The sequence below is a fragment of the Mustela nivalis genome, assembly GCF_964662115.1.
Source record: "Mustela nivalis genome assembly, chromosome: 8".
Classification (NCBI taxonomy): domain Eukaryota; kingdom Metazoa; phylum Chordata; class Mammalia; order Carnivora; family Mustelidae; genus Mustela; species Mustela nivalis.
In genome coordinates this window covers 102,043,177-102,057,438 of record NC_139027.1, presented here as the reverse complement: position 1 = coordinate 102,057,438, position 14,262 = coordinate 102,043,177, and the positions used below count along the sequence as shown (strand labels likewise).

Below are 14,262 nucleotides of genomic sequence, written 5' to 3'. Positions count from 1 at the left end.
CAGTATTCTAGAACAAGCCAGGGGAAAGAAAGTCTTTCTTACTTATTAAATAGTAGGCAAAGAACCTCCAATAGTCTTGGGGACTTTTAAGATAAATAAGACCTAAAACTGCTTTAATTCTCACTTTTCCATAACCTCCTGTGGCCATAGGATAGGATTATCCTAATATGGGCTTAGATACAGAAGGGTCAAACTGAGGGGTCTGGATCAATCAGCAGAAAATTACTCTCATTGCTACCTTAATTCAAGTCTACCGAGTGCCTGGAATCTTGTAAAGAAATATGGGTATATTAGTCCTCTCTTCTTGTGGAACAAATTAACCAGAATGTAGTGGCTTAAAATATCAATACGTATATATTATCTTGTATACTTTCTGTGAGTCAGGAATTCAGGAATAGTTTAGCTGGGTGGTTCTGGCTCAGGGTCTCTTGTGGGGTTGTAGTTATCAGCTGGCCTTGCAGTCATCTGAAGTATAGGCTAAGGCTGGAGGATGGTCTGGGGCTTTCAGGATGGTCCATAGGATTGGCTACTGGCAGGAGGCGTGGGTTCCTGTCCACATGGACCTCCTTCTAGGCCTGTGGGATATGGCTATAACATGGCAACTGGCTTTCTCTAGGGTGAGCAGTTCAAGAGGGAACAAGGAGGGTCATCAGTGACATATCATCATTTCCACAATATCCTGTTGGTTACATAAGTCAGCCCTATTCACTGTGGGAGGGAGTACATAAAGCCTGAAAACCAGGAAGTGAGGATCCTTGGGGGCCATCTTGGAGACTGGCTACCACAGTGGGAGACAGAGAAGCGACAAGGCTCGGTGACACTGAATTTTTCATTTATTGAAAAAATAGTATTAATTACAATTATATAATACTGGAGATTTGGGTCTCATGGCCACTGTGTTGTTTTGGATTTTTATGAAAAACAAATCAAAACCAAGAACCATCAAAAGAAAGTGGCGCTCATCAACATCAAAGTTTGGTGGGCAGAAGTAAAGATTTTGAATCAGAAGGTTTGAATTCCAGTACTGATCTCTGCTGCCTACAGGGTTGTCATGGGGGAACAAAGAGGATGATGATCCCTGCCCTGTGGACTTCATGGGCTATTTTGAAGAACGAACTGGAGTATGAGGGGACATGAATTATGCAGGGTGTTATAGGAATATTAATTATGATAATGAGGGAGATTTTAAAAAATCCTGTTAGCTTTGTTTAGTACTTAAACCTGGAAGCAACTGAGTATATTTTTCAGACCAAATGTTTTAGGATTGAGCTTATTTTATTTATTTATTTATTTATTTATTTATTTATTTATTGTGCTGGATAAAAATTCCAGTGACTACGAGTACCTTTATTACAAGGAGCTGTAGGATCAAAGACATGAGGTTGCTGGTGGGGGAACCTTCATAGTTTTGTAAGGAAGTTTAAATCCAGGAGCCAGATCCATTTGGAGTATTCTTCAGAGCCTTTCCATCTAGGATTGGGCATTTTCCCTGTTTGCCATTGCCATTGGCCTGTCCTGAATGTTTGCCTCTGACTTCTTTTCATACATCAGTGTTTCAAATCCAAGGATTTTCTCCTGGCTCTTTCATCTTGGGGAGGCAAGAATTCACAGGATCATCAGCCTACTTGTGGTTTATGAGGTCTGTGGCTGAATGTGTGGGCTGTAATCTCTGAGATTTGAGGGACAGATCTTGGGAGAAATGGTTAGAAAGTGAATTTAAGGCCAGGCAAAGGCTTCTGAAAAATCCATGTTATAGGTAGGAAAAGCTTGAATTATCATAAATATTTGGTGCCCAGTGTTTTGCTATAAGCTTTGCCTCATTAGTGTTAGCCTATCCACACAAAGTTATTTGTTCAGCCCCTTTCCATGGATATCTGGGGGAAGAGCATTTCAGGGTGAGAGCTTAAAGGCCTGGGATGTGTGTGTATTAAAGATTTAACAGTAGGTCTAAATATCAAACTGTCACCAGACTCTTCTATTTTTACTTAATTTCTAATAATTAAATGCTTGTAATGCTTTATGTCTTTGCAGTAGATATTAATACATGCAAATGTTGATGAACTTTAACTTTCTTTCTGAAATGAAGGAATCGTGCCATCTAGTTTCATTTCTTTTTTTTTTTTTTTTTTAAAGATTCTATTTTATTTGACAGACAGAGATCACAAGCAGGCAGAGAGGCAGGCAGAGAGAGAGGAGGAAGCAGGCTCTCCGCCGAGCAGAGTCTGATGCGGGGCTCGATCCCAGGACCCTGGGATCATGACCTGAGCCGAAGGCAGAGGCTTTAACCCACTGAGCCACCCAGGCGCCCCCATCTAGTTTCATTTCTCAATGGCCACTAATGATACGTAGTTTGGGCTGAACCCCAGATAAACACAGAGATAACTTGGTTAGTGGGAGTGTTAGAGGAGGAGGATCATGACTTTTTTCTTTTTTTCTTCCAACTTTATTGAGATGTAATTGGCATATAACATTGTATAACTTTAAGGTGCACAATGAGATTTTATATATATATATATATGGTGAAATGATTACTACATTGAGGTTAACACCTCTGTCACCTCAGAGAATTACAAGTTTCTTTTTCTGGCAGGAACATTTAACATTATTCTCTTAGCAATTTTCAAGTGTATAAAACAGTATTGTTAATGTAGGCAATGTGCTGAATGTCACATCCTCAGAACTTACTTATCTTATAATGGAAATTTTATACTCTTTGACCAATATTTCCCCACTTCTCCCACTCCCCAGCCCCTGGCAACCACCATTCTACCTTCTTTATAGGAGTTGGATTTATTTTGGTTTCTACATATAAGTAAGATCATATAGTATTTATCGTTCTCTAACTTCTTTCACTTAGCATAATGTCCTCAACAACATCCATGTTGTTACAAAATGGCAGGATGTCTTATGACTGAATAATACTCCATTATATAGATAGGTAGGTAGACAGAGATAGATATATCAGACTTTCTTTATTTATTTATCTGCCAGTGGACACGATAGATATATCAGACTTTCTTTATTTATTTATCTGCCAGTGGACACTTAGGTTATTTCTGTGTTTTGGTTACTATAAATATGCTGTAATGAACATAGAGGTGCAGATATTTCTTTGAGATAGTGATTTCATTTCTTTTGGGTATATAACCAGGAGTAGAATTATGGGATCATGTGGTAGTTCTATTTTTAACTTTTTGAAAAACCTCCATACTGTTTTTTGTCATGACTGCACCAATTTCCATTGCCACCACCAAGGGTTCCCTTTTCTCCACACCCTCACCAGCATTTGTTATCTCGTCTTTTTGATAATAACCATTCTAGCAGGTGTGAGGTGATATCTTACTGTAGTTTTCATTTGCATTTTCCTGATGATTAGTAATGTTGGACATCTTTTCATATACCTTTTGGCCACTTGTATATCTTCTTTGGAAAAATATCTGTTCAAGGTCTTCTGTGCAATTCAAAAATGGGATTATTGGTTTTTTTTTTTTTTTTTTGCTGCTGAGTTGTATGAATTTCTTATGTATTTTGGATATTAACCCCTTATCTTATATATGATTTGCAAATATTGTTTCCCATTCCTTTGGTTGTCTTTTCATTTTGTTGATACGTTTGTTTTTCTTATCCCACTAGTTAAACATGATGGAGTTAAGATACTTACGCTTCTGTTTCTCTGAGGTATTTATTATGAACACAGCCCATGTTAGCAACAAAGAAGAATTTTTGGTAGAACCAGCTGACCCACTTATTCAAGGCTGGGACACTGGTTAGCAGTTGAAGATGTGTACAACATGAGCCTGAGCTTTGAGAAGTAGCACTCTGAGGCGTGGGATCTGGTTCAACACTGGCTTGCTGTGTTACTCACCTTTCTGTATAGAAAGTAGGTAAAGTGCCTGGACTGGTATCTCTGGCACATTTTAGACGCCGAACACAGAACTTTATAACTCTGTTTACAATGTCTGGGAAGTCTGGATGAATACTTTCTTTAAAAGAAGAAAATCGGTGAGTTGCCTGGGTGGCTTAGTGGTTAGAGTCCCTTTGGCTCAGGTCATGATCTTAGGGTCCTGGGATCAAGTCCCACATTGGGCTCCTTGCTAAGTGAGGAGCCTGCTTCTCCCTTTGCCTGCACTCCCCCTGCTCATGCACTCGTGCTCTCTCTCTCTGACAAATAAGTAAAATCTTAAAAAAAATTGATGGGGTGCCTGGGTTGCTCAGTTGGTTAAATGTCTGCCTTGACACTTGACCATGACCAGCTCAGGTCATGCTCGTGGGGTCCTGGTATGGAGCCCTGCATCAGGCTTCCTGCTTGGTGGGGAGTCAGCTTCTTCCTCTCCCTCTTTGGCACCCGCCCTGCCTCTCTTGTGCATGCACATGCTCTCTCTCTCTCAAGTAAATAAATAAAATCTTAAAAAAAAAAAAAAAGAAAATTGGGGTACCTGGATGGCTCCTTTGGTTAAGCCTCTGACTCTTGATTTTGGCTCAGGTCATGATCTCTGTGTCATGAGATTGAACCCCACATTGGGCTCCACAGTGCATGTGGAGCTGCTTAAAATTCTCTCCCCTTCTTTCTCTGTTCCTCCCCTCCCTGGCTCTCTCTCTCTTTCAAAAAAAAAAAAAAATCTGTAAGTACAGGTAACTCAAATGTGCATGGTTGCTTTCTTCAGAAGAATTTAAAATGTCAAAATAAGGTCTTTTTGTGTACCCACAAGAAAAGTGAAACAGACATCTTTCTGCGATATTGTCTGATTTGTCAGATCCTGAGTTAGGTGCTGAATAGCTTGACCAAAAGCAGCACCTGGTGTTGGCTTGTACTTTTGGCCCTGTTGGCATCACTGTGACTGCGTGGGCTGACATGGGTTGGGGGGAATGGTAGGGGGCACTGGAAGATTTACTTTATTTATCATAATATATATTACATTTATATATTATATACTTACATATAATGTACTATAGATTTCTATAATATATGTTATATATTATATCATATGTAATTAATTAATTAATTAGCTTTATGGAATCTTTCTTTCCTGCTTCAGGAGCAACTACATATCCCTGTGATGGATATGTATCTATTTATGATGTTTCTATTTATGATGTTTAATTTCTCTGTTCTTGTCATATCAACTAAGCCTGAAAATGAGATCATTTAAACATCATTCTTTTAACTTCATGCCCAGGTTTCTTTAGTTTTTTTAAGTTTCATAGAGTTTCTTATGACTAATTAAAGCAGTACTTTTAAAGACTTCTTTACTTAGCATAAAATACTTTTCCTTTGTTTTTTTATTTTTAAGGATTTATTTATTTGAAAGAGACAGAAAGAGAGGATGAGTGTATGTGAGTGTGTGGGGGTGCAGAGAAAGAGGGAGAGGGAGAATCTCAAGCAGACATCCCACTGATCACAGAGCCCAGTTCAGGGCTTGATCTCATGACTTGAGATCATGACCTGAGCTGAAACCAAGAGTTGGATGCTCAGCTGACTGAACCACCCAGATGACCCTAGCATAAAAGACTTCTTAAAATCAATGCTCTTTTTTTTTTTTTAAAGGTTTTATTTATTTATTGGACAGAGATCACAAGTAGGCAGAGGGGCAGGAAAAGAGAGAGAGGGATGCAGTCTCCCTTTGGAGCAGAGAGCCCAGTGCGGGGCTCAATCCCAGGACTCTGGGATCGTGACCTGAGCTGAAGGCAGAGGCTTTAACCCACTGAGCCACCCAAGCTCCCCAAAATCAATGCTCTTTTAACAACTTAAAGAAAACTGCAAAGTGTTAAAAAATTAGATAAATTCAGGAGACTTAGAGAAGTGAATTTGATTAGATAAAAATTAACCCTTCTTATACCGTAAGGAAATTTAGAAGGTAAAAATTAGAAAAGGAGAACCTTTGGCTTTCAACTTGGAGGAAGCCAAGGTGCACCTTTCTTTTGTTGTCCCAAATCCTGGTTCATCCGACACCAACTGTCCAAGTTCAGCCCCAGTGAGATCAAAGTCATGTACCTGAGGTGCACTGGTTGGGGAGTTAATGCCACATCTGCCCTGGCCCCCAAGATCTGTTCCCTGGATTTGTTTCCCCAAATGGCTGGTGATGACATCACAAAGGTAGCCAGTGATTGGAAGGGTCTGAGGATTATAGTGAGATGGACCATTCAGAACCGGCAGGCCCAAGTTGAAGTGGTACCTTCTGCCTCTGCCCTAATTATCAAAGCCCTCAAGAAACTGCCAGGAGGGTACCTGGGTGGCTCAGTCGTTAAGTGTCTGCCTTTGGCTCAGGTCACAATCTCAGAGTCATGGGACTGAGCTCCGCATTGGGCTTCCTGTTCGGTGGAGGGCTTGCTTCTCCCTCTCCCACTCTGCCTGCTGGTGTTCCCTCTCTTTTTGTCTCTCTCTGTGAAATTAAAAAAAAAAAAAAAAAAAAAGACCCTGCCAAGAGACCGAAAGTAGCAGAAAAACATGAAACACAGTGGAAATACCACCTTTGGAGGACTGTCAACATTGCTGGACAGATGTGGCACTAATCTGTAGCTAGAGAGTTCTCTGGAACATGAAAGAGATCTTGGGAGACTGCCCAGTCTGTGGGCTGCAATGTTGATGGCCGCTACCCTCATGACATCGTAGGTGACATTAGCATTGGTACAGTGGAGTGCCTGGCTAGTTAAGAAATACAAAAGAAAGCCAACGTTGGTGGCATCACAATTCCGGACTTCAAGCTCTATTACAAAGCTGTCATCATCAAGACAGCATGGTACTGGCACAAAAACAGACACATAGATCAATGGAACAGAATAGAGAGCCCAGAAATAGACCCTCAAATCTATGGTCAACTCATCTTCGACAAAGCAGGAAAGAATGTCCAATGGAAAAAAGACAGCCTCTTCAATAAATGGTGCTGGGAAAATTGGACAGCCACATGCAGAAAAATGAAATTGGACCATTTCCTTACACCACACACAAAAATAGACTCAAAATGGATGAAGGACCTCAATGTGCAAAAGGAATCCATCAAAATCCTTGAGGAGAACACAGGCAGCAACCTCTTCGACCTCTGCCGCAGCAACATCTTCCTAGGAACAACGCAAAAGGCAAGGGAAGCAAGGGAAAAAATGAACTATTGGGATTTCATCAAGATCAAAAGCTTTTGCACAGCAAAGGAAACAGTTAACAAAATCAAAAGACAACTGACAGAATGGGAGAAGATATTTGCAAACGACATATCAGATAAAGGACTAGTGTCCAGAATCTATAAAGAACTTAGCAAACTCAACACCCAAAGAACAAATAATCCAATCAAGAAATGGGCAGAGGACATGAACAGACATTTCTGCAAAGAAGACATCCAGATGGCCAACAGACACATGAAAAAGTGCTCCATATCACTCGGCATCAGGGAAATACAAATCAAAACCACAATGAGATATCACCTCACACCAGTCAGAATGGCTAAAATCAACAAGTCAGGAAATGACAGATGCTGGCGAGGATGTGGAGAAAGGGGAACCCTCCTACACTGTTGGTGGGAATGCAAGCTGGTGCAGCCACTCTGGAAAACAGCATGGAGGTTCCTCAGAATGTTGAAAATAGAACTGCCCTATGACCCAGCAATTGCACTATTGGGTATTTACCCTAAAGATACAAATGTAGTGATCCAAAGGGGCACATGCACCCGAATGTTTATAGCAGCGATGTCCACAATAGCCAAACTATGGAAAGAACCTAGATGTCCATCCACAGATGAATGGATCAAGAAGATGTGGTATATATACACAATGGAATACTATGCAGCCATCAAAAGAAATGAAATCTTGCCATTTGCGACAACATGGATGGAACTAGAGCGTATCATGCTTAGCGAAATAAGTCAAGCAGAGAAAGACAACTATCATATGATCTCCCTGATATGAGGAAGTGGTGATGCAACATGGAGGCTTAAGTGGGTAGGAGAAGAATCAATGAAACAAGATGGGATTGGGAGGGAGACAAACCATAAGTGACTCTTAATCTCACAAAACAAACTGAGGGTTGCTGGGGGGAGGGGGTTTGGGATTATGGACATTGGGGAGGGTATGTGCTTTGGTGAGTGCTGTGAAGTGTGTAAACCTGGTGATTCACAGACCTGTACCCCTGGGGATAAAAATATATGTTTATAAAAAAAAAAAAAAAAAAAAAGAAAGGACCAATACCCAACTTTTGTAGCAACATGGACAGGACTGGAAGAGATTATTATGCTGAGTGAAATAAGTCAAGCAGAGAGAGTCAATTATCATATGGTTTCACTTATTTGTGGAGCATAACAAATAGCATGGAGGACATGGGGAGTTAGAGAGGAGAAGGGAGTTGGGGGAAATTGGAAGGGGAGGTGAACCATGAGAGACTATGGACTCTGAAAAACAATCTGAGGGTTTTGAAGGGGTGGGGGGTGGGAGGTTGGGGTACTAGGTGGTGGGTATTATAAAGGGCACGAATTGCATGGAGCACTGGGTGTGGTGAAAAATAATGAATACTGTTATGCTGAAAATAAAAAATAAATTTAAAAAAAAAGAAAAAAAAAAAAAAAAAAAAAAGAAATACAAAAGAAAATATTTCAATAAAGGATCATTTGACAACCCCCCAAAAAAATGTTCGACTAGGAGAATATATTTTCAACTTTTTTTTTTGTCTCACAACATCAACTTTATTTGTATAAACAAAGATATCATGGGAGTAATTTCCAAAGCGGCATCTCCTGTTTTCAACATTGTTTAAAAAAAGATTTTATTTATTTCTTTGACAGAGAGAGAGGGAGTGCACAAGTAGGGGGAGCAGCAGGCAGAGGGATAGGGAGAAGCAGTCTCCCCACTGAGCAGTGAGCCTGATGCGGAGCTCAATCCCAGGCCTCTGGGATCTTGATTTGAACTGAAGCTGCTTAACTGACTGAGCCAACTAGGCGCCCCTCAACATTTTTTTAAAAAAGATTTATTTATCTTAGAGAATGAGAGCACGCATGAGCAGGGGGCTCATAAGGAGAGGGAGAGAAACACAGTCCCTGCTGAGCGTAGAGCCCAATGCGGCTTTTGATCCCACAACCCCAAGATTATGACCTGAGTTGAAATCAAGAATCAGGCGCCCCTATTTCCAACGTTTTTTTTTTTAAGATTTTATTTATTTATTTGACAGAGACAGATCACAAGTAGGCAGAGAGGCAGGCAGAGCGAGAGAGGGAAGCAGGCTCCCTGCTGAGCAGAGAGTCCGATGCGGGACTGGATTCCAGGACCCTGAGATCATGACCTGAGCCGCAGGCAGCGGCTTAACCCACTGAGCCACCCAGGTGCCCCATGTTTCCAACATTTTTTATTTTTAATTGAGGTAATTACAGATTTGCATGCAACTGGAAGAAATAATGCAGCAAGATATTGTGTACCTTCCACCCAGTTTCCTTTATGGCAGTATCTTGTAAAAGTATGGTATAATATCACAACCAGTGCATTGATTGAGTCCACACACATCTTTAGGGTGAGTGGTTTTTTTTTTTTTTTTTTTTGCCTATGGATGTCCAATTGATCCAGCACCATTTGTTGAAAAGGCTGTCTTTTTCTCCATTTTTATCAAAAACCATTGGACTTGCTTGTATAGATCCATTGTTGGGTTCTGTTATTTTGTTCCACTGACCTATGTGCCTGTCCGTCCACCACTACCACACTGTCTTAATTACTATAGCTATATAGTAAGCTTTAGTATTGGGCATAGTGATTCCTTCCATTTTATTCTTCTTTCCAGCCTTGTTTTAGTTATTCTGTGGCCTGTGCTTTCTCAAATAAATTTTAGAATAAGCTTGTCTATAAAAAACTAAGCTGGGATCTTGATAGGAATTGCATTAAACCTGTACATCAATTTGCAGTGAATTAACTTTTTTACTGTGTTGAGTCTTCTGATGCAGACACATGGTTTCTCTCTCCATTTATGAAATATTTTCTTTTTTACAAACAAATATCTAGTTCTTGGAATCCATAGTGCACTTCTACAAATCAATAATAAAAAATAAAAACCAAAATTCTATAGGAAACTAGGAGAAGGCTATTTTCAGTCAGTTCTCACATGAAATACAAATAGCTTCTAAGATTTGAAAAGATGCTCAATCTTACTGGTGTTCCAGGAAATGCGAATTACAAGATTCCATTGTTGTGTATAATTAGAAAGGTAAAAATAAAATGGGGTAATAGTATCAATTGATAAGTATAAGAAAATGGGCATATTTTGATGTAGTCCCAATAGTTGATTTTTGCTTTTGTTTCCCTTGCCTTAGACGTACCTAGAAAAATGCTGATATTTCAATGAAAAACAGGTGATATGAGAGAAATTACTGCCTGTGCTCTCTTCTAAGATTTTTATGGTTTCAGGTCTCATATTTAAGTCTGTAATCCATTTTGAGCTTGTTTTTGTGTATGATGTAAGAAAGTGGTCCAGTTTCATTCCTTTGCATATAATTGTGCAGTTTTCCCAACATTGTTTATTGAAGAGAGATAGTCTCTTCAATATTGCATATTACTGCCTCCTTTGTTGAAGATTAATTGACCATATAAATGTGGGTTTATTTCTGGACTTTTGTCCTATTGATCTGTGTGTCTGTTTCTGTGCCAGTACCATACTGTTTTTATTACTGCAGCTTTGTATTATATCTTGAAATCTGGAACTGTGGTAATTCCAGTTTCGTTCTTCTTTTTCATGATTGCTTTGGCTATTTTGGGTCTTTTGTGGTTGCATACAAATTTTAGGATTATTTGTTCTTGTTCTGGGAAAAATGCTGTTGATATTTTGATAGGGATTGCCTTAAATGTGTAAATTGCTTTGGATAGTATGGACATTTTAACACTATTTGTTCTTTCAGTCCATGTTCATGGAATGTTTTCTGTTTCTTTTTGTCTTCAGTTTCTTTCATCAGTGTTTTATACTTTTCACAGTATAGGTCTTTCATCTTTTTGGTTAAGTTTATTCCTAGGTATCTTTTTATTTTGGGTGAGATTTTTTTAAAGATTTATTAATTTATTTTAGAGAGAGAGAACGTATGTGCATGTGCACAGGTGGGAGGGGCAGAGGGAGAGGGAAAGTGTAAACTCTGTGCTGAGTGTGGAGCCTGATGCAGGGTGCAATCACACAACCTTGAAACCACAACCTGAGCTGAAACCAAAAGTCAATTGCCCAACTGACTGTGCTACCTAGGCAGCCCTGTTTAGGGTGCAGTTGTAAATGGGATTTTTTCTTAATTTCTTTTTCTGTTGTTTCATTGTTAGTGTATAGAAATGCAACAGACTTCTGTACATTGATTTTGTGTCCTGTGACTTTAATGAATTCATTTATCATGTCTAGTAGTTTATTGATGGAGTCCTTAGGGTTTTCTCTATATGGTATCATGTCATCTGCAAATAATTGAAAGTTTTACTTACCAGTTTGGATGCCTTTTGTTTCTTTTTGCTGTCTGATTGCTGAGGCTAGAATTTCCAGTACTGTGTTGAATAGAAGTGGTGAGAATGGCTACTGTTGTCCTATTTCTGATCTTAGGGGAAAAGCTTTTAGTATTTTACCACCGAGTATGGTGTTAGCTGTGGGGTTTTTGTTTTGTTTTGTTTTTTAAGATTTTTAAAATTTATTTGACAGACAGAGATCACAAGTAGGCAGAGAAGCAGGTAGAAAGAGAGGAGGAAGCAGGCTCCCTGCAGAGTAGAGAGCCCGATGCGGGGCTCAATCCCAGGATCCTGGGATCACGACCTGAGCTGAAGGCAGAGGCCTCAACCCACTGAGCCACCCAGGCGCCCCCCCCTTTTTAAAAAATATATGCCTTTTATTATGTTGAGGTATGTTCTCTCTAAAATCTACTTTGTTGAAGGTTTAAATCATGAATAGATGTTATATTTGTCAGGTGCTTTTTCTACATCTGTTGAAGTGATCATACGGTTTTTATCCTTTCATTTATGTGATATGTCATGTTGATTGATTTGTGAATATTGAATCACCTTTATATCCCAGGAATAAATCCCACTTGATCATTTTGAATTTATATATATGCATTTTCTTTTAGTAAACTCTACCCCCATCGTGGGACTTAAACTCAGGATCAAGAGTTGTATGCTCTGTTGACGTTAGCCAGGCACCCCTGACTTTTAAAAATATATTGTTGGATTTGGTTTGTTAGCATTTTGTTGAGGATTTTTGCATCTATGTTCATCACTGATGTTGGCCTGTGACTCTCTTTTTTTTTATGATGTCTGTATCTGGTTCTGGTATCAGGGTAATGCTGGCTTCATAGAATGAATTTGGAAGTTTTCCTTCCTTTTTGATTTTTTTTTTTTGAATAGTTTGAGAAGGATAGATATTAACTCTTCTTTAAATGTTCAGTAGAGGGGCGCCTAGGTGGTTCAGAGGGTTAAAGCCTCTGTCTTTGGCTCAGGTCATGATCCCAGGGTCCTGGGATTGAGCCCTGGGTCGGGCTCTCTGCTCAGCAGGGAGCCTGCTTCCCTTCCTGTCTCTCTGCCTGCCTCTCTACCTACTTGTGATCTCTGTCTGTCAAATAAACAAATAAAATCTTAAAAAAAAAATTTCAGGGGGCGCCTGGGTGACTCAGTGGGTTAAGCCTCTGCCTTCGGCTGGGGTCATGATCTCAGGGTCCTGGGATTGAGCCCCGCATCGGGCTCTCTGCTCAGTGGGGAGCCTGCTTCTCCCTCTCTCTTTGCCTGCCTGTCTGTCTACTTGTGATTTCTCTCTCTGCCAAATAAATAAAATAAAAAATCTTAAAAAAAAATGTTCAGTAGAATTCCCCTGTGATGCTGTCTGGTTGGTATGTTTTCAATTAGCAATAATCGTGCCTCGGATAAACCTCATTGGCTACGATACTGCCACCGCGCAAAGCTGGTTGGTATATTTTGATTACTGATTCAATTTCATTGCTGGTAATTGGTCTGTTCAAATTTTTTATTTCTTCTTGGTTCAGTTTTGGGATGTAATATGTTTCTAGGATTTTATCCATTTCTTCTAGTTTGTCCAATTTGTTGGGATGTAATTTTTCACAATTTCAGTTATAGTTCAAAATATTTCAATTGTTCTCATAACCCTTTGTATTTTTGTGAAATTGGTGGCTATTTCTCCTCTTTCATTTCTGATATTGTTTATTTGAGTTCTTTCTCTTTTTTTTCTCTTTTTAATGAGTCTGGCTGAAGGTTTATCAATTTTGTTGATCTTTGCAAAGAAACAGCTCCTGATTTCATTGATCTATTTTTTTTTAAATTTTCTATTTTATTTATTTCTGCTCTGTTCTTTATTATTTCCTTCCTTCTAGTGGTTTTGTGTTTGTTCATGTTTTTCTTTAGGTGTAAGGTTAGGTTGTTTGAGGTTTGTCTTGCTTCTTGAAGTAGGCCTTTTTTTGCTATAAACGTTCCTCTTAGAACAGCTTTTGCTGCATCCCATGGATTTTGGAACATTGTGTTTCCATTTTCATTTGTCCCCATGAATTTCTCGATTTCCTCTTTGATTTATTGGTTGACCCATTCATTGTTTACTAACATGTTATTTAACCACATATTCATGGTCTTTCCAGATTTCTTTCTTGTGGTTGATTTCCATTTTCATAATGTTGTGGTCAGAAGAGATGCATGGTATGACTTCAGTGTTTTTTATTTTGTTGAGATTTGATTTGTGGCTTAATGAGTGATCTCTTCTGGAGAATGTTTTATGTGCACTTGAAAAGAATGTGTATTCTCCTGTTTTAGGATGGAATGCTCTGAATATATCTGTTAGATCCACCTAGTCCAATGTGTCATTCAAAGCCATGTTTCCTTGTTGATGTTCTGTTTAGGTGATATATCTACTGATGTAAGGGAGTGTTAAAGTCCCCTATTATTGTTGCATTACTATTAATCAGTTCCTTTATGTTTATTATTAACTTTTATTTGTTTGGGTATTCCCATGTTGGGTGCACAAGTACTTACAACTGTTATATCTTCTTCTTGGATTGTTCCCTTTAGGATTATGTAGTGACCTTCCTCATTTCTTACTGCAGTCTTTGTGTGTGTCTGTGTGTTTTACTGTATTTTAAAGTCTGTTTTGTCTCATATAAGTATTGCTACCCCAGCTTTTTTTTTTCACTTCCATTTGCATGATAAAATGCTTTTCTTTTCCTTCATTTTCGATCTACATATATCTTTAGCTCTGAAATGAGTCTCTTATAGGCAGCATGTAGATGGGTCTTGGTTTTTTATTCATCCTGTCACCTGGTGAAGACTTTTCAGAAGGCATTTAGCACTGTT

At 39.1% G+C, this 14,262-nt stretch overlaps 1 protein-coding gene and 1 pseudogene across 3 annotated transcripts in view; both read left to right on the top strand.

Annotated features, from left to right (window-relative positions):
- DTD1 (D-aminoacyl-tRNA deacylase 1) overlaps positions 1–14,262 on the top strand; it is a 172,377-nt gene that overhangs the window by 56,058 nt on the left and 102,057 nt on the right. The gene's annotated exons all lie outside the window — the stretch shown is intronic.
- On the top strand, positions 510–6,660 carry LOC309871952 (large ribosomal subunit protein uL11 pseudogene; annotated as a pseudogene). The gene is made up of 3 exons: positions 510–617; positions 5,867–6,283; positions 6,413–6,660. The product of its transcript is annotated as a large ribosomal subunit protein uL11 pseudogene (transcript).